Source organism: Hippocampus comes, unplaced genomic scaffold, assembly GCF_001891065.2.
Source record: "Hippocampus comes isolate QL1 unplaced genomic scaffold, H_comes_QL1_v1.1 scaffold50, whole genome shotgun sequence".
NCBI lineage: Eukaryota > Metazoa > Chordata > Actinopteri > Syngnathiformes > Syngnathidae > Hippocampus > Hippocampus comes.
The window spans coordinates 851,604-875,346 of record NW_017805122.1 but is presented as its reverse complement, the minus strand read 5'-3'; the positions used below and the strand labels follow the sequence as shown (position 1 = coordinate 875,346).

Below are 23,743 nucleotides of genomic sequence, written 5' to 3'. Positions count from 1 at the left end.
ATTTTTGTCTTTTGAATTATTTTTTTTTCGTTCAGACAACCGATCAATGTAAAACATTTGAAATTGACAAAATGGACATCTGTGTTTTTCACAGGACAGCGACAAATTTGTCAAAACCTGCTCCGACTGACCTAAAATTTGAGATTTTTGTGTTGTGCCACCACTATCAGCAATTGCACCAAGTTTCATTCAAATCAAAATCTGCTTGGTTCAGTTTTTTGAGTGATGAAATGCCTTAGTGGCACATCACACACCTCCTCCAGCACAAAAATTGGTGCTTTCCGCTGCTGCTTTCTTGTACAGCCTGTCAGCCAGTGTTGTATGTGTCACTCAAGTCACACACAAACATTTTGTCGCTGTCGTGTGAAATCACAGATGTCCATTTTTGTCTTTTGAAATTTTTTTTGTCGTTCAGACAACCGATCCTTGTCTTTTGAATTTTTTTTTTCGTTCAGACAACCGGTCAATGTAAAACATTTGAAAATGACAAAATGGACAGCTGTGTTTTTCACAGGACAGCGACAAATTTGTGAAATCCTGCTCCGACTGACCTAAAATTTGAGATTTAAGTGTTGTGCCACCACTATCAACAATTGCACCAAGTTTCATTCAAATCAAAATCTGCTTGGTTAAATTTTTTGTTTCAATCAAATCAAAATCTGCTTGGTTCAATTTTTTGAGTGATCAAATGCCTTCCTGGCACCACACACACCTCCTCAAGCAGACAGCAAGCTGTCCTCTGCCTCCAAAAATGCACACACCTTTCCAAAAGCAGGTTTCCATCATTGTAGTGCAGATCCACCCATGTGCTGAACACTTGAGTCTGCGGCAGCAGTGTTCATCCCTCCTCCAGCCTGTCAGGGAAACGAACGCAGAAGCGACGAGTGAGGTCATTTGCATACGCGTTGGGCAAATTTGCATAAATCGGCCCGGCTTTGCCAAACAACACCCTCAAAGTATGCCAACACTCGCAATTGCCTGTCACTCATTATGACATTTAATGTTATTTTTATTTTTACGACGGGCCGTCTGTTCATTATTTTTAACAAAAAAGAAAGAGTCGCATTTTGTCTCGTTAGATTGTGTAAACGGACCAAACATTTTGATCTATTCGCACTACCACGCCAAATAGAAGACAATGTTTCTGTTTTTAACATTCAAATGTTCTTTGCGAGAGGCATCCGGTGAAAACGAGGAAAGGTTGAGCATGCCTTACCTTTGCACTACAGGTCGCCACTTTTTCAGCAACCGACGTGGAGGCAACATTCCTTCGTTGTGATCGTCGACTGCGCACGTAAACAATACAAAAAAAATGCCTAACTTAGCGCTAACGGAGCTAAGATAACGAAGCTAACGTGTTCGAATCGGGCAAAACAAAAATAGCAAACAAGACCTCAAGGCAAGCAAAGGCTAGTTTCCGGTTCCGGGTCGCATTTAAGTTTCGCGTCGCAGCGAGGAGGACGTTTTATTTTCGTTCATATGCGTCACTCACGTGAGAGAGAGACCGATTTACACAAAAACACAAATAAGCAACTGTTTGTACCTGTTCTTTCCGTCGGTCCCTTTCAGTTATTTTTACGCATTTCCACACTGGCGTATTCGTGTACGACGGACTACAGAGTCGCTTTGCGATGGCGTCACACGTGTGCGTCGGGAGCGAGAGGAGAGACTGGAGACACTGCGAACATGCGACGGGGAAATAAAATGAAGTTTCTTCACGTCAACAAAACTGTTGGACTCGTGTGCGCCTCATTCGAGAACATGACATGGTGTTAGAAGTCCCGTTGACTTGGAATGCGTGAGGAGGATCTTTTGCGCACGACGGGCAAGAGGGAATGGGCGACGGAGACGAAGGAGCCGCGGCGCCGGGCGCACAGCGGGCTGCGGGACCAGCCGTCACCGCGCGACCGCGTGCCACATCCAGCCACCGGAGCCCTTTGACGTTTCAGAACCGTAGCAGTGGGACAAATGAATCCAGAGATTCGAAAAATTCTTCCGCCTGGCAAGTAACCTGAACGCTAGCTTCGAAGAAAATCAAATAAACACACTGATTTACTAGCATGGATGACGAGGTTGATGATACACTATGCGGGTTGAATCCGACCTTGTGGGCAAGTGAAATCTAGAACGAAATATATAAAGCTTTGGAGAGAATTTTGGATGTACCATAATAGGACTTTTTTAAAGTGCTTTCGTCTGGCAGTGTAATATGTGAAATATAATGTGAAGGGACTTATTGAGAAAAAGGTCTTAGTCAATCACATTCCGACGCTCTCTCCGTCATAAATGGAGATGATTTTTTTGAACGTACTTTCAAAAATATAAATTAACACACCTTTATCTAACTGACTGGAAAAAAAACATCCAACTCAACTATTTTGTCACACTTTTTCACAATCACAAATATCATACATGATTGGAATCCAGTTTTATGCTCCACCCCAGAAAAAAAAAATCATATCGCGCTCGTGAAATTGAAATTGTTTTTGCTACTAGGAGATGATTGCGTTTGGCGTGAGCAAGATGTTCGGAGCCGGTTTCCGCTTGTTTGCTGCCAGCCCGCCTCTCTCCAGGACGGACGGCTGTGCAGGAGAGCTCGGAAGGCCGAACGCAGGTCGCCGCTCACTCGCCGCACATTGTCTTCATGACATGTTTGATGTTTTTGTTGACTTGTACATGTTTCAACAATATTCAGATAATGTTTCATGTTTTTTTTTTTTAATGATGTAGTTTTATTACACTGGCCAACAAATTTTGACTTCATTTTTTTAACCTCGGTCCCTTTCAGTGGACAGCCGAAATGTTATCAGGTTACAGGTTGTCATGATTGCTGCATGAAAGGCTTAAAAGCAAAGAATGGAAATATCTCCAGAACCTGTTCTGCTCGCAAAAAAAAAAAAGTAGCATCTTTTTTTTTTTTAAATCAGCGTCAAAAATATATTTAGGGATGCCTAAAGCCATATCTGATTAAAATTGGATTTTGACCAGTGTTATTTTAGATTTTTTGATGAGAATTTTTTTTCATTGTTTTACTTTTTTTTTAATTGAAGTGAAATATCAATAAAATTATTTTATATTTTCCTGGTTTGAGACTTTGTTTTTATGACTAAATTTTAAAATGCACATTTTTTTTGTCTGACGTTTCAGATGACATATTTTGTAAGTAACATCATTGTACTCAACATTTTCCCAGCACGATTCCGTCTTTTTTATTTTTTTTTGTTTTGTGGCTCTTAACTGTGCAGTGGGTCCTGGCGTCGTTGGTGTTGGTGAACCTGAAAGGGCATGCTGATGCAGTCCCGAGAGATCCCCTGCCTGTGGGCGTGAGATAAACACGAATGTGTGAGTGCGTTGATGACAGCACTTCTATTCTTTCCTGGAAGAATTGTTTTGTATTTCAGTGACAATGAGCAGGCTTTGATTTGAACATTTTTTGGTTTCCTGATGACAAGCCCAGAAGTCAACAAGGTCCCGCGTGCCATCGCAGCCCGCGAAACAAGTCCACCGTCTCCACAGGACACAAATGATTCCTTGATAAATGTCCATAGTTGAACTCTTGTTGTGCGTCGCCTGGTTAAAACCCTGGAGAACCCACGGTGTCAAATTTGGCCCCTATAAATTCTCCTACTCAAATGCTTCCCTTAAATCCCAAAGGGTCAAATTTGGCCCGAATCCTAAATTAGGATTAAAGCATTGAATATTTGAAAAAAACATATATTTTGGTGTTCAGTGAACATATAGCAGTCATTTAATGTAAAATTAATCTTTTTCCAAAGAAGAAAAGGGTTCTTGGGTTCTCCAGGGTGAAAACGTCCAAGTCAAAACACTGCTTGTGTGTGCGGGTGTGTTCTCAACAGTCTGAACGTCAATGAACGTTTGTTGTGTTATTAAAATGTTGACAGTCATGTGAATGAAAGTCGTTTAGGAATTTGTTCTTTGAATTGACATTGACGTTGAAACGGTGTTTTGATGTTCCCCATTGTTTCCCTGTTAGTGTTCGTATGCCCTCTAGTGATGATTATTCGTAGGAACGAATTCTTACGTGGGGATGGCTCCCGCCTGACATGACTTTGTGAGCCCCGCGCAGCCATTTTGAAACGAAGATAATCCCAAAAGCAAAGTTAAAGACTGACCGAACGACAAAAGAAGGAGACGAGTAAGACTTGTATCAGAATTAGATTTATTGCCCAAGTGTGGAAAACACACAAGGAATTTACTTTACCAGGTATAACCAGTCCAGAGGACTATAAACAAAATGGCCAACAGAGGGAGACAAAACAGGAAGACTGGCCGTTCCCTGAAGGTCGCCCAGAGTGACGTCAAGAACCCCCCACAGCCTCCGGTGAGCGTTTAAATTCCGCGACGAGGAAAAAAAAAAACTCGACGTCGCGATTTCAAACGGAGAATGCCAGCATTAAATCTTGCCGAGAAGAAGAAAGACATCAAATTATTCATCCTACGGCCATATCGCCCAACTCAATTGTTGCCAATGCCCAAGTCTTCATCCACGTGAAGAAATCATTCAAGTTGGTCTTCGATGTCCGACCCCCAAACACATAAACACGGACCGGAAACGGAAACGAGCCTTAGCTTGTCTTGACGTCTTGTTTGCTAATGTTGTTTTGCCCGATTCGAATACGTGAGCTGAGTTAGTTGAACGACGTTAGCGCCAAGTAAGGCGTTTTTTGTATTGTTTACATATTCAGTAGACGACCACAAAGAAGGAATGTTGTCTCAACGTCGGTTGCTGTCAGTCTACGCGAAAAAGTGGCGACTTGTGCCAAGGTAAGGCATGTTTAACTTTTTCTCGTTTTCACCGGATGCCCCTCGAAAATAATATTTCAATGTTAAAAAAGAAACATTGTCTTCTATTTAGCGTGGTAGTGCGAATAGACCAAAACGTTCGGTTCGTTTCCACAATCTCACGAGACATAATGCGAGTCCTTCTTTTTTGTTGAAAAGAATGAATTGACGGCCCGTCGTAAAAATAAAAATAACATTAAATGTCATAATGAGTGACAGGCAATTGCGAGTGTTGGCATACTTTGAGGGTGTTGTTTGGCAAAGCCGGGCCGATTTATGCAAATTTGCCCAACGCGTATGCAAATGACCTCACTCGTCGCTTCTGCGTTCGTTTCCCTGACAGGCTGGAGGAGGGATGAACACTGCTGCCGCAGACTCAAGTGTTCAGCACATGGGTGGATCTGCACTACAATGATGGAAACCTGCTTTTGGAAAGGTGTGTGCATTTTTGGAGGCAGAGGACAGCTTGCTGTCTGCTTGAGGAGGTGTGTGTGGTGCCACGAAGGCATTTGATCACTCCAAAAATTGAACCAAGCAGATTTTGATTTGATAGAAACTTGCTGCAATTGTTGATAGGGGTGGCACAACACTTAAATCTCAAATTTTAGGTCAGTCAAAGCAGGATTTGACAAATTTGTCACAGTCCTGTGAAAAACACAGATGTCCATTTTGTCAATTTCAAATGTTTTACATTGATCGGTTGTCTGAATGAAAAAAATTTTTTCAAAAGACAAAAATGGACATCTGTGATTTTCTCACGACAGCGACAAAATGTTTGTGTGTGACTTAAGTGAGACAAACAACACTGGCTGACAGGCTGTACAAGAAAGCAGCAGCGGAAAGCACCAATTTTTGTGCTTGAGGAGGTGTGTGATGTGCCACCAAGGCATTTGATCACTCCAAAAATTGAACCAAGCAGATTTTGATTTGAATGAAACTTGGTGCAATTGTTGATAGTGGTGGCACAACACTAAATCTCAAATTTTAGGTCAGTCGGAGCAGGTTTTGACAAATTTGTCGCTGTCCTGTGAAAAACACAGATGTCCATTTTGTCAATTTCAAATGTTTTACATTGATCGGTTGTCTGAACGAAAAAAAATAATTCAAAAGACAAAAATAGACATCTGTGATTTTCACATGACAGCGACAAAATGTTTGTGGGTGCCTTAAGTGAGACATACAACACTGGCTGACAGCTTGTACAAGAAAGCAGCAGCGGAGGGCGCCAATTTTTGTGCTTGAGGAGGTGTGTGATGTCACTTCAGTGCACTTTCACCTCAGTTTCATGGACTGGATGACACATGCGCACGCATCACTCAACGCTTCTGAACTTGTGCTTTCCCAAATTGTTGAAAATATTGCATTTTCTCCAAAGCACATGTTCAGAAGCGGTGAGTGATGTTGTTGCCTGCCTCCACGTGTGTCAGTGCTGTGCAGTCCATGCTTCCTCAAGCAGACAGCACGGGGTCCTCTGCTGCTGGTTTCAATGTACTGCCCGTCAGTTTGTGTCGGTGTGGAACTTTAGTCAAGCTTTGTTGGTAAAATGATGAGACATTGTTGAAAAAAATAAATGCTTGTCAATCAATATATTGTTCCATTGGAGTCTCCATGTTTCGTTGCTCACCGAGTTTGAAATGGCCCTGTTATGGATGGCAATTGGACTTGTTGGGGTTGTTCTGGAAGACGTTCGGCGTCTCGTCCGAGCAGGCTTCCTCGGTTCGTGCGCAAACGCCAGAAAGGACAGCTCGCCCTTTCTGGCCTTGAGCATCATTCGAAGAAGTCTGCTCGGACGAGAGGCCGAACGTCTTCCAGAAAACCAGTTGCCATTCATGCGAGGCCCTGAAAAATGGGAAAAGAAGCCCCGCCCATCAAGGGAAAGACCAATCAGAACATGGCATGCAAAATTAAATTGCGTAGCCCCGCCCACCCCAAAAATTCAAATGATTTTCATAACCACACCCACTATGTTAATTTACCGGGATCTATGCAAATGTTTTACGTGACTCCGCCCATTTCAAAATCCAGCCAATCAGAACGAAGTGTGCTAATTAATTTGCATAACCACGCCCACTCCGACCGAAACCGACCAATCAGGGAGCTGCACACTGGTCGTTTTGCATAACCACGCCCATTATGTTAATCTGTCGAAATATATGCTAATGAGTGGTACGGCCTCGCCCACTCTCGGGCCCAGCCAATCAGAACCCGGTATGCAAATTAATTTGCATAACCACGCCCACCGCCAACCAAATCAACCAATCGGTGAGCTCTGTTCTGTGCATTTTGCATAACCCTGCCCACTATGTTAATTAGCCAGAGTCCACGCTAATTAGCATGAAAAAAAACATCCAACTCAACTATTTTGTCACACTTTTTCACAATCACAAATATCATACATGATTGGAATCCAGTTTTATGCTCCACCCCAGAAAAAAAAAATCATATCGCGCTCGTGAAATTGAAATTGTTTTTGCCACTAGGAGATGATTGCGTTTGGCGTGATCAAGATGTTCGGAGCCAGTTTCCGCTTGTTTGCCGCCAGCCCGCCTCTCTCCAGGACGGAACTGTGCAGGAGAGCTCGGAAGGCCGAACGCAGGTCGCCGCTCACTCGCCGCACATTGTCTTCATGACATGTTTGATGTTTTTGTTGACTTGTACATGTTTCAACAATATTCAGATAATGTTTCATGTTTTTTTTTTTTAATGATGTAGTTTTATTACACTGGCCAACAAATGTTGACTTCATTTTTTTTAACCTCGGTCCCTTTCAGTGGACAGCCGAAATGTTATCAGGTTACAGGTTGTCATGATTGCTGCATGAAAGGCTTAAAAGCAAAGAATGGAAATATCTCCAGAACCTGTTCTGCTCGCAAAAAAAAAAAAAAAGTAGCATCTTTTTTTTTTTTTAAATCAGCGTCAAAAATATATTTAGGGATGCCTAAAGCCATATCTGATTAAAATTGGATTTTGACCAGTGTTATTTTAGATTTTTTGATGAGAATTTTTTTTCATTGTTTTACTTTTTTTTTAATTGAAGTGAAATATCAATAAAATTATTTTATATTTTCCTGGTTTGAGACTTTGTTTTTATGACTAAATTTTAAAATGCACATTTTTTTTGTCTGACGTTTCAGATGACATATTTTGTAAGTAACATCATTGTACTCAACATTTTCCCAGCACGATTCCGTCTTTTTTATTTTTTTTTGTTTTGTGGCTCTTAACTGTGCAGTGGGTCCTGGCGTCGTTGGTGTTGGTGAACCTGAAAGGGCATGCTGATGCAGTCCCGAGAGATCCCCTGCCTGTGGGCGTGAGATAAACACGAATGTGTGAGTGCGTTGATGACAGCACTTCTATTCTTTCCTGGAAGAATTGTTTTGTATTTCAGTGACAATGAGCAGGCTTTGATTTGAACATTCTTTGGTTTCCTGATGACAAGCCCAGAAGTCAACAAGGTCCCGCGTGCCATCGCAGCCCGCGAAACAAGTCCACCGTCTCCACAGGACACAAATGATTCCTTGATAAATGTCCATAGTTGAACTCTTGTTGTGCGTCGCCTGGTTAAAACCCTGGAGAACCCACGGTGTCAAATTTGGCCCCTATAAATTCTCCTACTCAAATGCTTCCCTTAAATCCCAAAGGGTCAAATTTGGCCCGAATCCTAAATTAGGATTAAAGCATTGAATATTTGAAAAAAACATATATTTTGGTGTTCAGTGAACATATAGCAGTCATTTAATGTAAAATTAATCTTTTTCCAAAGAAGAAAAGGGTTCTTGGGTTCTCCAGGGTGAAAACGTCCAAGTCAAAACACTGCTTGTGTGTGCGGGTGTGTTCTCAACAGTCTGAACGTCAATGAACGTTTGTTGTGTTATTAAAATGTTGACAGTCATGTGAATGAAAGTCGTTTAGGAATTTGTTCTTTGAATTGACATTGACGTTGAAACGGTGTTTTGATGTTCCCCATTGTTTCCCTGTTAGTGTTCGTATGCCCTCTAGTGATGATTATTCGTAGGAACGAATTCTTACGTGGGGATGGCTCCCGCCTGACATGACTTTGTGAGCCCCGCGCAGCCATTTTGAAACGAAGATAATCCCAAAAGCAAAGTTAAAGACTGACCGAACGACAAAAGAAGGAGACGAGTAAGACTTGTATCAGAATTAGATTTATTGCCCAAGTGTGGAAAACACACAAGGAATTTACTTTACCAGGTATAACCAGTCCAGAGGACTATAAACAAAATGGCCAACAGAGGGAGACAAAACAGGAAGACTGGCCGTTCCCTGAAGGTCGCCCAGAGTGACGTCAAGAACCCCCCACAGCCTCCGGTGAGCGTTTAAATTCCGCGACGAGGAAAAAAAAAAACTCGACGTCGCGATTTCAAACGGAGAATGCCAGCATTAAATCTTGCCGAGAAGAAGAAAGACATCAAATTATTCATCCTACGGCCATATCGCCCAACTCAATTGTTGCCAATGCCCAAGTCTTCATCCACGTGAAGAAATCATTCAAGTTGGTCTTCGATGTCCGACCCCCAAACACATAAACACGGACCGGAAACGGAAACGAGCCTTAGCTTGTCTTGACGTCTTGTTTGCTAATGTTGTTTTGCCCGATTCGAATACGTGAGCTGAGTTAGTTGAACGACGTTAGCGCCAAGTAAGGCGTTTTTTGTATTGTTTACATATTCAGTAGACGACCACAAAGAAGGAATGTTGTCTCAACGTCGGTTGCTGTCAGTCTACGCGAAAAAGTGGCGACTTGTGCCAAGGTAAGGCATGTTTAACTTTTTCTCGTTTTCACCGGATGCCCTCGAAAAGAACATTTTAATGTTAAAAAAGAAACATTGTCTTCCATTTAGCGTGGTAGTGCGAATAGACCAAAACGTTCGGTTCGTTTCCACAATCTCACGAGACATAATGCGAGTCCTTCTTTTTTGTTGAAAAGAATGAATTGACGGCCCGTCGTAAAAATAAAAATAACATTAAATGTCATAATGAGTGACAGGCAATTGCGAGTGTTGGCATACTTTGAGGGTGTTGTTTGGCAAAGCCGGGCCGATTTATGCAAATTTGCCCAACGCGTATGCAAACGACCTCACTCGTCGCTTCTGCGCTCGTTTCCCTGACAGGCTGGAGGAGGGATGAACACTGCTGCCGCAGACTCAAGTGTTCAGCACATGGGTGGATCTGCACTACAATGATGGAAACCTGCTTTTGGAAAGGTGTGTGCATTTTTGGAGGCAGAGGACAGCTTGCTGTCTGCTTGAGGAGGTGTGTGTGGTGCCACGAAGGCATTTGATCACTCCAAAAATTGAACCAAGCAGATTTTGATTTGATAGAAACTTGCTGCAATTGTTGATAGGGGTGGCACAACACTTAAATCTCAAATTTTAGGTCAGTCAAAGCAGGATTTGACAAATTTGTCACAGTCCTGTGAAAAACACAGATGTCCATTTTGTCAATTTCAAATGTTTTACATTGATCGGTTGTCTGAATGAAAAAAATTTTTTCAAAAGACAAAAATGGACATCTGTGATTTTCTCACGACAGCGACAAAATGTTTGTGTGTGACTTAAGTGAGACAAACAACACTGGCTGACAGGCTGTACAAGAAAGCAGCAGCGGAAAGCACCAATTTTTGTGCTTGAGGAGGTGTGTGATGTGCCACCAAGGCATTTGATCACTCCAAAAATTGAACCAAGCAGATTTTGATTTGAATGAAACTTGGTGCAATTGTTGATAGTGGTGGCACAACACTAAATCTCAAATTTTAGGTCAGTCGGAGCAGGTTTTGACAAATTTGTCGCTGTCCTGTGAAAAACACAGATGTCCATTTTGTCAATTTCAAATGTTTTACATTGATCGGTTGTCTGAACGAAAAAAAATAATTCAAAAGACAAAAATAGACATCTGTGATTTTCACATGACAGCGACAAAATGTTTGTGGGTGCCTTAAGTGAGACATACAACACTGGCTGACAGCTTGTACAAGAAAGCAGCAGCGGAGGGCGCCAATTTTTGTGCTTGAGGAGGTGTGTGATGTCACTTCAGTGCACTTTCACCTCAGTTTCATGGACTGGATGACACATGCGCACGCATCACTCAACGCTTCTGAACTTGTGCTTTCCCAAATTGTTGAAAATATTGCATTTTCTCCAAAGCACATGTTCAGAAGCGGTGAGTGATGTTGTTGCCTGCCTCCACGTGTGTCAGTGCTGTGCAGTCCATGCTTCCTCAAGCAGACAGCACGGGGTCCTCTGCTGCTGGTTTCAATGTACTGCCCGTCAGTTTGTGTCGGTGTGGAACTTTAGTCAAGCTTTGTTGGTAAAATGATGAGACATTGTTGAAAAAAATAAATGCTTGTCAATCAATATATTGTTCCATTGGAGTCTCCATGTTTCGTTGCTCACCGAGTTTGAAATGGCCCTGTTATGGATGGCAATTGGACTTGTTGGGGTTGTTCTGGAAGACGTGCGGCGTCTCGTCCGAGCAGGCTTCCTCGGTTCGTGCGCAAACGCCAGAAAGGACAGCTCGCCCTTTCTGGCCTTGAGCATCATTCGAAGAAGTCTGCTCGGACGAGAGGCCGAACGTCTTCCAGAAAACCAGTTGCCATTCATGCGAGGCCCTGAAAAATGGGAAAAGAAGCCCCGCCCATCAAGGGAAAGACCAATCAGAACATGGCATGCAAAATTAAATTGCGTAGCCCCGCCCACCCCAAAAATTCAAATGATTTTCATAACCACACCCACTATGTTAATTTACCGGGATCTATGCAAATGTTTTACGTGACTCCGCCCATTTCAAAATCCAGCCAATCAGAACGAAGTGTGCTAATTAATTTGCATAACCACGCCCACTCCGACCGAAACCGACCAATCAGGGAGCTGCACACTGGTCGTTTTGCATAACCACGCCCATTATGTTAATCTGTCGAAATATATGCTAATGAGTGGTACGGCCTCGCCCACTCTCGGGCCCAGCCAATCAGAACCCGGTATGCAAATTAATTTGCATAACCACGCCCACCGCCAACCAAATCAACCAATCGGTGAGCTCTGTTCTGTGCATTTTGCATAACCCTGCCCACTATGTTAATTAGCCAGAGTCCACGCTAATTAGCATGACTCCTCCCATTTACACTCAGCCAATCAGAATGCAGTATGCTGGAAAATTTGCGTAACCCCGCCCATTCTAAAACAAATCGACCAATCAGAGAGCTGCATACCTGTCGTTTTACATAACCACACCCCCTATGTTAATTTGACATGACCCCACCCACTCTTCCAACCAACCAATCAAATTGATGCCTGCCTCATAATTTGCATTGCCACACCCATATATTGGAGAGCCCACCAATCAGATCGCTTGCTGGTCATTGATTTGCATAGCCACACCCACTTCCTCCTCACCCCGCTCACTTTTATTTTCGGAGGAATGTTTTCATTTGTGAAGAAAAGTTCAGACAAGTTTTTTTATGTTTTTATTTTTTTTTTCAAAGAATACAAGTTGAAAAAAAAAGTGTTAAGAAAAAAAAAAGTGTTAAGAAAAAAAAAAGTGTTAAGAAAAAAAAAAGTGTTAAGAAAAAAAAAAGTGTTAAGAAAAAAAAAAGTGTTAAGAAAAAAAAAAGTGTTAAGAAAAAAAAAAGTGTTAAGAAAAAGTTTTAAAAAATTTTAAAAAAAAAAGTTTAAAAAAGGTTAAAAAAAAAAAAAAACAAGTTAGGATAGGGAAAAAAAACAACTTACAAGTTAGATGACTTTTTTGCTTTCTGCTTTTTGTTGCCTGCCTGGCGATGTCTTCAGCCCCTGGCAGCAGAAGTGGAGCAGCATGTGGACCTAAGAAAAAACGCCACTGGTGAGTTCAAAGTCACCTTCTTGTGCAGCAAATGTAATGTGATGTGATGTGATAAAACCAACCAGCAGAGGGTGATGAGACGTCGGTGTTCTGGGACTCGGACCAAGTGCTCGCACAGCTGCATGAGCAGGACAATCACAGTTTGGCTCAGCACCTGGAAACAAACAATATTGGATCAAAGACGGCATTGAGAAGGCTGGAGTTTCGAGCATTCAACGCTTACTGCAGACTGAGGAACTTGTTCAAGCCGATGGGATCAAGCCAAGTGTTGGACGACAGTCGCTGCCTGGTGAAGTTGACCGAAGAAAAAAGGACAGAGTTACAGTGCATTTCTGGTACAGCAAGCAAGGTACAGAGTAAGCAAAGAGCCTCACAATCAAAAATGTATTTCGTGCGACCACATTTTGTCGCCATGACCGTTTACTTCACTTGCAGGTTGCATGTCACATCGCAGACCGGGGGGAGAAAAGACCCAGGCGGACAGTTTCCTTAGGCAGCGTGACATCACTTCTGGAAAACAGCAAGACACGAGTCACAACATTCACTCGGCATGGATTCTGTTGGAGATGAAACCCACTGCCACCAGCGCCAACTTCTCAATTCCCCTCCCCCCAAAGCTTGCCCCCCTCCGGCAAAAAAAAAAAAAAAAAAAAAAAAAAAAGCAACTGCTTTTTAGGGCTCCACAGTGGACAAGCCTAAACACAAACAGGAGGTAAGCAATGGACCAGCCAAGCTTTCAATTGGACTTTGATTTATTTAATGTGCGTCAAGATTTCAGGTGCAATGGAGAAATTTTCTCTGCCTGGCGTCTCGGTGGTCAGGGTGCAGAGTCCACCATGGCACTTTAACTGGAAGCCTCTCTGCAGTCAAAAAAAAAATGTTTTAAAGCTTGTCAGCATTTTGGGTCATCTTAAAGAACGTTTATAATGACGCAACGTTTCCTCCACCACCTGCAACAACAACCAGTCAGTTTTTTGAAACCAGTCTTTTCCAACAGCAGCATCAGTGGATAAAAAGATTGTGGGGCGTCGCCGCGCGGGGGTGGGGGGGGGGGGGGGGGGGGCAAGAGATGCTTTGGCACCACCTGTTGGCCAGAAGCAGGAAGAAAAAGGTAAGTGTCCAAGCACAGAATGGTAAAGTTACCTTTTTGATGGCCCTGAGAGACACTCGTCCCAGTGCAGCTTTGGGGGAACTGCAAAAGAGAAATTGGTTTAAAAAAGTTTGCAGCAGCCATTTTGTTTTGTAGTGTGCTCAAACCCAGTGGTCCCGAGAGACTCGCCTCCGTGCAGCTTTGGGGGAACTGCAAAAGAAAAAAATTTGTTAAAGTTCACGTCAGCCATTTTGTTTTGCAGCATGCTCGAAGCCAGCCTCATTCGCCGTTACCTTGTTCCTGTGGCAGCGCTGGATGAAGTCAAGATGCTGTTCAACTGCGCACAAAAACACGAAATAAAATGTCAGGAATAGTGAATGCAAGTAATTTACAATGTCCACACTGTCCTTCAGTCTCTTCCAGGAGCAAAACAGCAACTTGAGGCCAGACTGTCAACTTGCTTTTTCAAGCAGTCTGCAGAGTGCAGTTAACAGTAAGGTCGGGTACAGCACTAACTTGTGACATTTGTTTGTTGCGCGTTCCCATCTGAATAGGTCCTCACCATTTGCTGAAACACATTAAAACATGACATAAGCATTATTGTATGCGCATGAGCGTTTTTGTCTCACCAGGGACGAGAGCAGGGCTGAGCTGAACACTTTGGCAGTGGCCTGCAGCATGCTGGGTGGGCTGAAAAGAAAGAAATAGTTCGCAACATGACATTTGGTAAGCTCATGGAAACAGCCCCCCGCCCGCCCCCTCTTAAAAGAAGTCTCCAAAAGCTTTTTGTAAGAGTCAGTTTGGCCATTCACTTCAAGATGGAAGCCTGTGGACAGAAATGACACAGTTACAACAAGGTGAGAGCAGAGTCTCATTCAAATTGTGGAAATACAAACGTTAGCAACCTACCTTCTCAGCATGCTGGAAAGGAGAAGAAAAAAACGAACATCGTGCCACATTCAAAATTGCAGGAGACTTACCGTGGAAGAGTAACAGCCTGAAAACGTGAATTAATGTTAAGTTACAAAAGCTAGCAACGACGAGACGAAATAGAAAATTTAAACGTTCAGTTTGTCAAACGCCTGCAACTTACCTTCTCAGCACGCTGTTGAGGAAAAAGAAAATTGCAAAACGTTAGTTCAATCGAACATAATTTAAAATTGCAGGCGACTTACCGTGAAAGAGCCTGAAAACGTGAATTAATGTTAAGTTACAAAAGCGAGCAACGACGAGACTAAAAAGAAACTTTAAACGTTCAGTTTGTCAAACGCCGGCAACTTACCTTCTCAGCACGCTGGAAAGGAAAAAGAAAATTGCAAAACGACAGTTAGTTCAATCGAACATTGTGCTATTTAAAATTGCAGGCGACTTACCGTGGAAGAGTTGAACAGGCTGAAAAGGTGAATTAATGTTAAAAATTGGTAAAAGTTAGGTCAGAAAAGACAGTTAAAATGTCGAGTTTGTCCAACCTTTTGGTCATCGTGTCGACGTGAAGGCGTCCCCTTGGAGGTGAAAGACCCGTTTGTTCAATTAGTCGCAGCTTAAATAGGTTTTCGCTAACGACGTCATCACGTGCTGTTTTTTTCAAAAGCTTTATTGAACAAAGTAAAAAAAAAAAGAATTGTAAGAAACAATTTTGACAGGAAAAAACGAGGCAGTAAAGAGTTGCCTGCGGTGAGGCTCGAACACGCGCTCGCTGGACCACAGCGCTCGTGCTTAACCATTAGGCTAAGCTCTCTTGCTATTTCCGGTGTTTAATGTGCTATTTGTCTTATTTGAAATGACCATGAGACGTCAATGTGATTGTTAATTCTAATAAATACGACCACAGAACAGGAAATTTTCAAACCGAAGATGGTCGAGTGGTTAAAGACACTACCCTTTGGTTCGTTTGTACTCGTGTTCGAGTCCCCTTTTCTCCTCATCAGTACTTATGCATCCATCTGCCGCCGGCAGTGAGTCTCGAACTCGACCACAGAACAGGAAATTTTCAAACCAAAGATGGTCGAGTGGTTAAAGTCACTGCCTTTGGTTCGTTGGTCCTCGTGTTCGAGTCCCGTTTTCTCCTCATCTGTACTTATGCATCAATCTGCTGCCGGCACTGAGTCTCGAACCCGAGTCGGCTGAACCGGAGGCAAACTTTTAGACCACTTGACCATACAGATTGAGTTTTTCGGCGACTTCAGAGTCCTTCTTCAAGAACTAGCTAAGTATCACACCATAAACGTCACGATCTATGTGACTTCTTAACTCCAATCAGGTTCAGTGGTCTACGACGACGAGTTTGGTATTGACGGTCGTGGTTCGGTTCCAGGTCGTTGTCTTATATTAATGGCACTGACTTGTACCATTCTTTTCGATCATGAAGTCCGAAGTCAACCCCATTTCTCACTGTGTGTAGTTACTCCAGTCGTCCACAGGAGGGCAGTATTTTACCCAGCACCTCGTGCTTCTCCCTTTTCCTTGACACTTTGATCGGACTGGAGTTCCCCATGCACACTTTAGTTTTTTGTTTGTGTGTGTGAGAGGCTCACTTGAACAAAACGAACACACCAGTATCGTTGGTTATTTCAGTTTTATTTGGAGGAACACAAGATGAAATTTCACATCTGGAAATCCAAGTCACCGGGTAGCAGAATATCATACATATACAAACGAAGACATTCGATTGTAACTCTTGTAAATAAATCAGTAACTTCAGAAAAAGTATTTTGTTTTGTTTTCACAAATAAATTCATCACCACAGCTTTTATTGCAACCCGCTAGAAAACAAACAAACACACAAATGTGGCACTGTTTGATGTTATCAGAGGTCCAGCAGGGAAGGTCCAATATGACCGAGTAGCGATGTACTTGCTCAAAAATGTTTTGTGAAATATGACGAAGGCAAATGATTTGTAAGATGTCCTTAGAGTACCAATTTGGGTACGTGGGCTCCTACTTCTATAGATTTGTCGATATATAGATATCGATAGATCTGTCCGTATTGATGTACAGCATCTAGATCTATCTGTAGATCAAGATATATCGAGAAAGATCAATCTCCAGATCTCGATAGATATATCTATAGAGATATCGACAAGTCTAGATCCATCTATAGATCTGGATCTATCTATCTTTAGATCTAGATCTCTACATCTGAAGACCATAGTTCAGTGAGTGTCCTTTAAATGCATTGAAAACATACAACATGCATTTTTTCTTCATCTCAAGCTGTTTTTGTTTTGGAGAGGTGGTCAAATAAATACGTTTTGAATGAGAAAATAATATGTGCATTGTCTTATTTGATTCAGCAGGTGCACGTGATGTTTCGATGGACAAATCCATGAATATAAACAGAAATATGCTTCCAGAGGAGCATGCAGAGAAAACGTGTTGGAAGTCGAGCATGTGTTACCTGTGCGCAAAATGTCCACAGCCGACGTGGAGACATTATTTTTCTGCAAACGCCTCCGCTCGTGTAAACAATCAAAAAAGAGCTGACCGAGCCCGAAAGCAACGGAAGGAACTTCGCTCGTGTGTTGAAGGCACACAAAACAATGTCAACACGAACGCACCGGTCAACTCAAACAGTTCCTGGTTTTCTTTCTCGGTCGGGCTTTCACTTCCGGGTCAATAGTGACGTCACGCGATTTTCAAAAATAATCTAACAAAAGATATAAACACGAGTAAATTCCTTGTGTGTTTTCCGCACTTGGGCAATAAATCTAATTCTGATAGAAGTCTTGCTCGTCAAATTTTTCGTTCGTTGGGTCAGTCGTTAACTTTGCTTTTGTGATTATCTTCGTTTCATCATGGCTGCGCGGGGCTCACAAAATCGTGTCGGCGGAAGCCTTCCACGTTAGAATTGGCTGGTGCGAATAATCACCACTAGAGGGCGTACGAACACAAACAGGGAAACAACTCAATGGGGAATACACTATAAAGACACTGTTTCAATGTGTGTTAATGTCAATTCAAAGAAAGAATTCCTGAACGACAGTCATTCACATGCTTGTCAAAATTTTAACAAAACAACGGTGACGACAACAAACGTTCATAGACGTTCAGACTGTTGAGAACAAACGCACGCACACAAGCGGTGTTTTAACTTGGCCGTTTTAACCAGGCGAAGCACTTTGACTCATTTCCTCCAACAAGCAAGTTCAACTTTGGACATTTATCAAGGAATCATTTGTGTCCTGCGGAGACTTGGACCTTGATGACTTCTGGGCTGACAGCGTTCAGGAGAACCATATTTTGTAAGTAACAACATTGTACTCAACATTTTCCCAGCACGATTCCGTCTTTTTTTTTCTTATTTTTTTTGTTTTGTGGCTCTTTGCTGTGCAGTCCGTCCTGGCGTCGTTGGTGTTGGTGAGTGTGACCCAAACACATAAACAGGAAGCGGAAACGGAAACGAGCCTTAGCTTGTCTTGACGTCTTGTTTGCTAATGTTGTTTTGCCCGATTCGAACACGTGAGCTGAGTTAGTTTAACGACGTTAGCGCCAAGTAAGGCGTTTTTTTTTGTATTGTTTACATGCGCACTAGACGACCACAAAGAAGGAATGTTGTCTCAACGTCGGTTGCTGTCAGTCTACGCGAAAAAGTGGCGACTTGTGCCAAGGTAAGGCATGTTTAACTTTTTCTCGTTTTCACCGGATGCCCTCGAAAAGAACATTTTAATGTTAAAAAAGAAACATTGTCTTCCATTTAGCGTGGTAGTGCGAATAGACCAAAACGTTCGGTTCGTTTCCACAATCTCACGAGACATAATGCGAGTCCTTCTTTTTTGTTGAAAAGAATGAATTGACGGCCCGTCGTAAAAATAAAAATAACATTAAATGTCATAATGAGTGACAGGCAATTGCGAGTGTTGGCATACTTTGAGGGTGTTGTTTGGCAAAGCCGGGCCGATTTATGCAAATTTGCCCAACGCGTATGCAAATGACCTCACTCGTCGCTTCTGCGTTCGTTTCCCTGACAGGCTGGAGGAGGGATGAACACTGCTGCCGCAGACTCAAGTGTTCAGCACATGGGTGGATCTGCACTACAATGATGGAAACCTGCTTTTGGAAAGGTGTGTGCATTTTTGGAGGCAGAGGACAGCTTGCTGTCTGCTTGAGGAGGTGTGTGTGGTGCCACTTAGGCATTTGATCACTCCCAAAATTGAACCAAGCAGATTTTGATTTGATTGAAACTTGCTGCAATTGTTGATAGGGGTGTCAGAACACTAAATCTCAAATTTTAGGTCAGTCGGAGCAGGATTTGACAAATTTGTCGCTGTCCTGTGAAAAACACAGATGTCCATTTTGTCAGTTTAAAATGTTTTACATTGATCGGTTGTCTGAACGACAAAAATATTTTCAAAAGACAAAAATGGACATCTGTGATTTGCACACGACAGCGACAAAATGTTTGTGTGTGACTTGAGTGACACATACAACACTGGCTGACAGGCTGTACAAGAAAGCAGCAGCGGAAAGCACCAATTTTTGTGCTGGAGGAGGTGTGTGATGTGCCACTAAGGCATTTCATCACTCAAAAAACTGAACCAAGCAGATTTTGATTTGAATGAAACTTGGTGCAATTGCTGATAGTGGTGGCACAACACAAAAATCTCAAATTTTAGGTCAGTCGGAGCAGGTTTTGACAAATTTGTCGCTGTCATGTGAAAAACACAGATGTCCATTTTGCGAATTTCAAATGTTTTACATTGATCGGTTGTCTGAACGAAAAAAAAATAATTCAAAAGACAAAAATGGACATCTGTGATTTTCACATGACAGCGACAAAATGTTTGTGTGTGACTTAAGTGAGACAAACAACACTGGCTGACCACTTGTTCAAGAAAGCAGCAGCAGAGAGCGCCAATTTTTGTGCTTGAGGAGGTGTGTGATGTCACTTCAGTGCACTTTCACCTTAGTTTCATGGACTGGATGACACATGCGCACGCATCACTCAACGCTTCTGAACTTGTGCTTTCCCAAATTGTTGAAAATATTGCATTTTCTCCAAAGCACATGTTCAGAAGCGGTGAGTGATGTTGTTGCCTGCCTCCACGTGTGTCAGTGCTGTGCAGTCCATGCTTCCTCAAGCAGACAGCACGGGGTCCTCTGCTGCTGGTTTCAATGTACTGCCTGTCAGTTTGTGTCGGTGTGGAACTTTAGTCAAGCTTTGTTGGTAAAATGATGAGACATTGTTGAAAAAAATAAATGCTTGTCAATCAATATATTGTTCCATTGGAGTCTCCATGTTTCGTTGCTCACCGAGTTTGAAATGGCCCTGTTATGGATGGCAATTGGACTTGTTGGGGTTGTTCTGGAAGACGTCTGGCCTCTCATCCGAGCAGGCTTCCTCGGTTCGTGCGCAAACGCCAGAAAGGACAGCTCGCCCTTTCTGGCCTTGAGCATCGATCGAAGAAGTCTGCTCGGACGAGAGGCCGAACGTCTTCCAGAAAACCAGTCGCCATTCATGTGGGGCCCTGAAAAATGGGAAAAGAAGCCCCGCCCATCAAGGGAAAGACCAATCAGAACGTGGCATGCAAAATTAAATTGCGTAGCCCCGCCCACCCAAAAATCCAAATGATTTACATAACCACACCGACTATGCTAATTTACCGGTATCTATGCAAATGTGCGACGTGACTCCGCCCATTTCAAAATCCAGCCAATCAGAGCGATGTATGCTAATTAATTTGCCTAACCACGCCCATTCCGACCGAAACTGACCAATCAGGGCGCTGCAACCACCTGGCGCTTTGCATAACCACGCCCATTATGTTAATTTAGAGGAATGTATGCTAATAGCTGGTGGGGCTCCGCCCAATCTCGGGCACAGCCAATCAAAACCCGACATGCAAATTAATTTGCATGACCACGCCCACCATCAACCAAATCAACCAATCGGTGAGCTCAGTTCTGCGCACTTTGCATAACCCTGCCCACTACGTTAATTAGTCAGATTCCATGCTGATTAGCATGACTCCTCCCACTCAAACTCAGCCAATCAGAATGCAGTATGCTGAAAAATTTGCGTAACCCCGCCCATTCTAAAACAAATCGACCAATCAGAGAGCTGCATACCTGTCGTTTTACATAACCACACCCCCTATGTTAATTTAGCATGACCCCACCCACTCTTCCAACCAACCAATCAAATTGCTGCCTGCCTCAATATTTGCATAGCCACACCCATATATCTGGGAGCCCACCAATCAGATCGCTTGCTGGTCATTGATTTGCATAGCCACACCCACTTCCTCCTCACCCCACCCACTTTTATTTTCGGAGGAATGTTTTCATTTGTGAAGAAAAGTTCAGACAAGTTTTTTTTTTAATGTTTTTATTTTTTTTTTCAAAGAATACAAGTTAAGAAAAAAAGTGTTTAAAAAAAAGTGTTTAAAAAAAAGTGTTTAAAAAAAAAAAAAAAAGTTAAAAAAAGGTTAAAAAAAAAAAAAAACAAGTTAGGAAAAAAAAAAAAAAACAACTTACAAGTTAGATGACTTGTTGGCTTTCTGCTTTTTGTTGCCAGCCTGTTGATGTCTTCAGCCTGTGGCAGCAGAAGTGGAGCAGCATGTGGACCTAAGACAAAAACGCCATTGGTGAGTTCAAAGTCACCTTCTTGTGCAGCAAATGTAATGTGATAAAACCAACCAGCAGAGGGTGATGAGACGTCGGTGTTCTGGGACTCGGACCAAGTGCTCGCACAGCTGCATGAGCAGGACAATCACAGTTTGGCTCAGCACCTGGAAACAAACAATATTGGATCAAAGACGGCATTGAGAAGGCTGGAGTTTCGAGCATTCAACGCTTACTGCAGACTGAGGAACTTGTTCAAGCCGATGGGATCAAGCCAAGTGTTGGACGACAGTCACTGCCTGGTGAAGTGGACCTAAGAAAAAAGGACAGAGTTACAGTGCATTTCTGGTGCAGCAAATTTGAGACACGATGACTCCCAGCGAGGAAGAGCACCTGTGAGGTCTTCTGCAGGAATCGTAGCTTGTTGGCGGACTGCTCCAACGTTTGCTTCAGCCTCTCCTGGATGGCATCCTCCAGCTGACGAAACAGAAGCAAGGTACAGAGTAAGCAAAGAGCCTCACAATCAAAAATGTATTTCGTGCGACCACATTTTGTCGCCATGACCGTTTACTTCACTTGCAGGTTGCATGTCACATCGCAGACCGGGGGGAGAAAAGACCCAGGCGGACAGTTTCCTTAGGCAGCGTGACATCACTTCTGGAAAACAGCAAGACACGAGTCACAACATTCACTCGGCATGGATTCTGTTGGAGATGAAACCCACTGCCACCAGCGCCAACTTCTCCAATTCCTCTTCTCCCAAAGTCTGCCACCTTCCGGCCAAAAAAAAAAAAAAAAATGCAACCGCTTCAGAGGGCTCCACAGTGGACAAGCCTAAACACAAACAGGAGGTAAGCAATGGACCACCCAAGCTTTCAATTGGACTTTGATTTATTGAATGTGCGTCAAGATTTCAGTTGCAATGTAGAAATTTTCTCTGCCCGGCGTCTTGGTGGTCAGGGTGCAGAGTCCACCATGGCACTTTAACTGGAAGCCTCTCTGCAGTCAAAAAAAAAAAAAAAAAATGTTTTAAAGCTTGTCAGCATTTTGGGTCATCTTAAAGAACGTTGATAATGACGCAACGTTTCCTCCACCACCTACAACAACAACCAGTCAGGTTTTTTTTTTTTTTTTTTTAAACCAGTCTTTTCCAACAGCAGCATCAGTGGATAAAAAGATCTAAGGTACTTTTTGGGCCCGTCCACGCCAAGTTCTGGGGGGGGGGCAAGAGATGTTTTGTCGCCACCTGTTGGCTAGAAGCAGGAAGAAAAAAGTAAGTCTCCAAGCACAGAATGGTAAAGTTACCTTTTTGACGGCCCCGAGAGACACTCGTCCCAGTGCAGCTTTGGGGGAGCTGCAAAAGAGAAATTGGTTAAAAAAAAATGTTTGCAGCAGCCATTTTGTTTTGCAGTGTGCTCAAACCAGCGGTCCAGAGAGACTCGCCTCTGTGCAGATTTTGGGGGAACTGCAAAAGAAAAAATAGGTGTTAAACAAAGTTCACGTCAGCCATTTTGTTTTGCAGCGTGCTCAAACCCAGCAGTGGCCAGCCTCTTTCCCCGCTGTCTTGTTCCTGAGGCAGTTCTGGATGAAGTCAAGATGCCGTTCAACTGCGCACAAAAGCACACAAAATAAAATGTCAGGAATAGTGAATGCAAGTCATTTACAATGTCCACACTGTCCTTCAGTCTCTTCCAGGAGCAAAACAGCAACTTGAGGCCAGAGTGTCAACTTGCTTTTTCAAGCAGTCTCGAGAGTGCATTGAACAGTAAGGTCGGGTACAGCACTAACTTGTGACATTTGTTTGTTGCGCGTTCCCATCTGAATAGGTCATCACTGGAAGTCTTCACCATTTGCTGAAACACATTAAAACATGACATAAGCATGATTGTATGCGCATGAGTGTTTTTGTCTCACCAGTGACGAGAGCAGGGCTGAGCTGAACACTTTGGCAGTGGCCTGCAGCATGCTGGGTGGGCTGAAAAGAAAGAAATAGTTAGCAACATGACATTTGGTAAGCTCATGGAAACAGCCCCCCGCCCACCCCCCTTAAAAGAAGTCTCCAAAAGCTTTTTGTAAGAGTCAGTTTGGCCATTCGCTTCTAGATGGAAGCCTGTGGACAGAAATGACACAATTACAACCTAGTAAGAGCAGAGTCTCATTCAAATTGTGGAAATACAAACGCTAGCAACCTACCTTCTCAGCATGCTGGAAAGAAGAAGAAAAAACGAACATTAGGCCACATTCAAAATTGCAGGAGACTTACCGTGGAAGAATTTAACAGCCTGAAAACGTGAATTAATGTTAAGTTACAAAAGCGAGCAACGACGAGACTAAAAAGAAACTTTAAACGTTCAGTTTGTCAAACGCCTGCAACTTACCTTCTCAGCACGCTGTTGAGGAAAAAGAAAATTGCAAAACGTTAGTTCAATCGAACAT

The 23,743-nt window shown here is 42.9% G+C and overlaps 13 long non-coding RNA genes across 19 annotated transcripts; 10 read left to right on the top strand and 3 right to left on the bottom strand.

Annotated features, from left to right (window-relative positions):
* Nucleotides 1-761: 761 nt before the first annotated feature.
* LOC109513590 (uncharacterized) lies at nt 762-1,534 on the bottom strand. The gene is made up of 2 exons (XR_002167817.1): nt 1,217-1,534; nt 762-854 (listed from the first exon to the last, which is right to left on the bottom strand). It is a non-coding gene; the product is annotated as an uncharacterized LOC109513590 (long non-coding RNA).
* A 432-nt stretch (nt 1,535-1,966) lies between these two features.
* On the top strand, nt 1,967-3,552 carry LOC109513594 (uncharacterized). Its single transcript, XR_002167823.1, has 4 exons — nt 1,967-2,006; nt 2,497-2,614; nt 3,246-3,342; nt 3,458-3,552. It is a non-coding gene; the product is annotated as an uncharacterized LOC109513594 (long non-coding RNA).
* A 789-nt stretch (nt 3,553-4,341) lies between these two features.
* LOC109513588 (uncharacterized) lies at nt 4,342-5,239 on the top strand. Its single transcript, XR_002167815.1, has 2 exons — nt 4,342-4,785; nt 5,147-5,239. It is a non-coding gene; the product is annotated as an uncharacterized LOC109513588 (long non-coding RNA).
* Nucleotides 5,240-5,513: 274 nt separating this feature from the next.
* On the top strand, nt 5,514-6,385 carry LOC109513595 (uncharacterized). Its single transcript, XR_002167824.1, has 2 exons — nt 5,514-5,669; nt 6,050-6,385. It is a non-coding gene; the product is annotated as an uncharacterized LOC109513595 (long non-coding RNA).
* Nucleotides 6,386-9,131: 2,746 nt separating this feature from the next.
* Nucleotides 9,132-10,028, top strand: LOC109513589 (uncharacterized). The gene is made up of 2 exons (XR_002167816.1): nt 9,132-9,575; nt 9,936-10,028. It is a non-coding gene; the product is annotated as an uncharacterized LOC109513589 (long non-coding RNA).
* A 274-nt stretch (nt 10,029-10,302) lies between these two features.
* Nucleotides 10,303-11,174, top strand: LOC109513596 (uncharacterized). Its single transcript, XR_002167825.1, has 2 exons — nt 10,303-10,458; nt 10,839-11,174. It is a non-coding gene; the product is annotated as an uncharacterized LOC109513596 (long non-coding RNA).
* Nucleotides 11,175-12,589: 1,415 nt separating this feature from the next.
* On the bottom strand, nt 12,590-12,838 carry LOC109513597 (uncharacterized). The gene is made up of 2 exons (XR_002167826.1): nt 12,720-12,838; nt 12,590-12,638 (listed from the first exon to the last, which is right to left on the bottom strand). It is a non-coding gene; the product is annotated as an uncharacterized LOC109513597 (long non-coding RNA).
* Nucleotides 12,839-12,929: 91 nt separating this feature from the next.
* On the top strand, nt 12,930-13,273 carry LOC109513592 (uncharacterized). 2 transcript variants are annotated; one of them, XR_002167820.1, is made up of 2 exons: nt 12,930-13,006; nt 13,093-13,273. It is a non-coding gene; the product is annotated as an uncharacterized LOC109513592 (long non-coding RNA). The 2 variants fall into 2 exon arrangements; XR_002167821.1 differs by having other exon boundaries at nt 12,976-13,013.
* A 445-nt stretch (nt 13,274-13,718) lies between these two features.
* Nucleotides 13,719-14,106, top strand: LOC109513593 (uncharacterized). The gene is made up of 2 exons (XR_002167822.1): nt 13,719-13,790; nt 14,010-14,106. It is a non-coding gene; the product is annotated as an uncharacterized LOC109513593 (long non-coding RNA).
* A 4,020-nt stretch (nt 14,107-18,126) lies between these two features.
* LOC109513587 (uncharacterized) lies at nt 18,127-18,807 on the top strand. Its single transcript, XR_002167814.1, has 2 exons — nt 18,127-18,354; nt 18,715-18,807. It is a non-coding gene; the product is annotated as an uncharacterized LOC109513587 (long non-coding RNA).
* A 55-nt stretch (nt 18,808-18,862) lies between these two features.
* Nucleotides 18,863-20,427, top strand: LOC109513598 (uncharacterized). Its single transcript, XR_002167827.1, has 2 exons — nt 18,863-18,951; nt 19,237-20,427. It is a non-coding gene; the product is annotated as an uncharacterized LOC109513598 (long non-coding RNA).
* Nucleotides 20,428-21,271: 844 nt separating this feature from the next.
* LOC109513585 (uncharacterized) lies at nt 21,272-22,926 on the top strand. 5 transcript variants are annotated; one of them, XR_002167809.1, is made up of 3 exons: nt 21,272-21,810; nt 21,890-22,158; nt 22,830-22,926. It is a non-coding gene; the product is annotated as an uncharacterized LOC109513585 (long non-coding RNA). The 5 variants fall into 5 exon arrangements; XR_002167808.1 differs by lacking the exon at nt 22,830-22,926 and adding an exon at nt 22,465-22,567 and having other exon boundaries at nt 21,272-21,803; nt 21,890-22,424; XR_002167811.1 differs by lacking the exon at nt 22,830-22,926 and adding an exon at nt 22,465-22,567 and having other exon boundaries at nt 21,909-22,424.
* LOC109513591 (uncharacterized) lies at nt 22,214-22,914 on the bottom strand. Of its 2 annotated transcripts, XR_002167819.1 has the most exons (3): nt 22,841-22,914; nt 22,613-22,772; nt 22,214-22,306 (listed from the first exon to the last, which is right to left on the bottom strand). It is a non-coding gene; the product is annotated as an uncharacterized LOC109513591 (long non-coding RNA). The 2 variants fall into 2 exon arrangements; XR_002167818.1 differs by lacking the exon at nt 22,214-22,306 and having other exon boundaries at nt 22,585-22,772.
* Nucleotides 22,927-23,743: the final 817 nt, after the last annotated feature.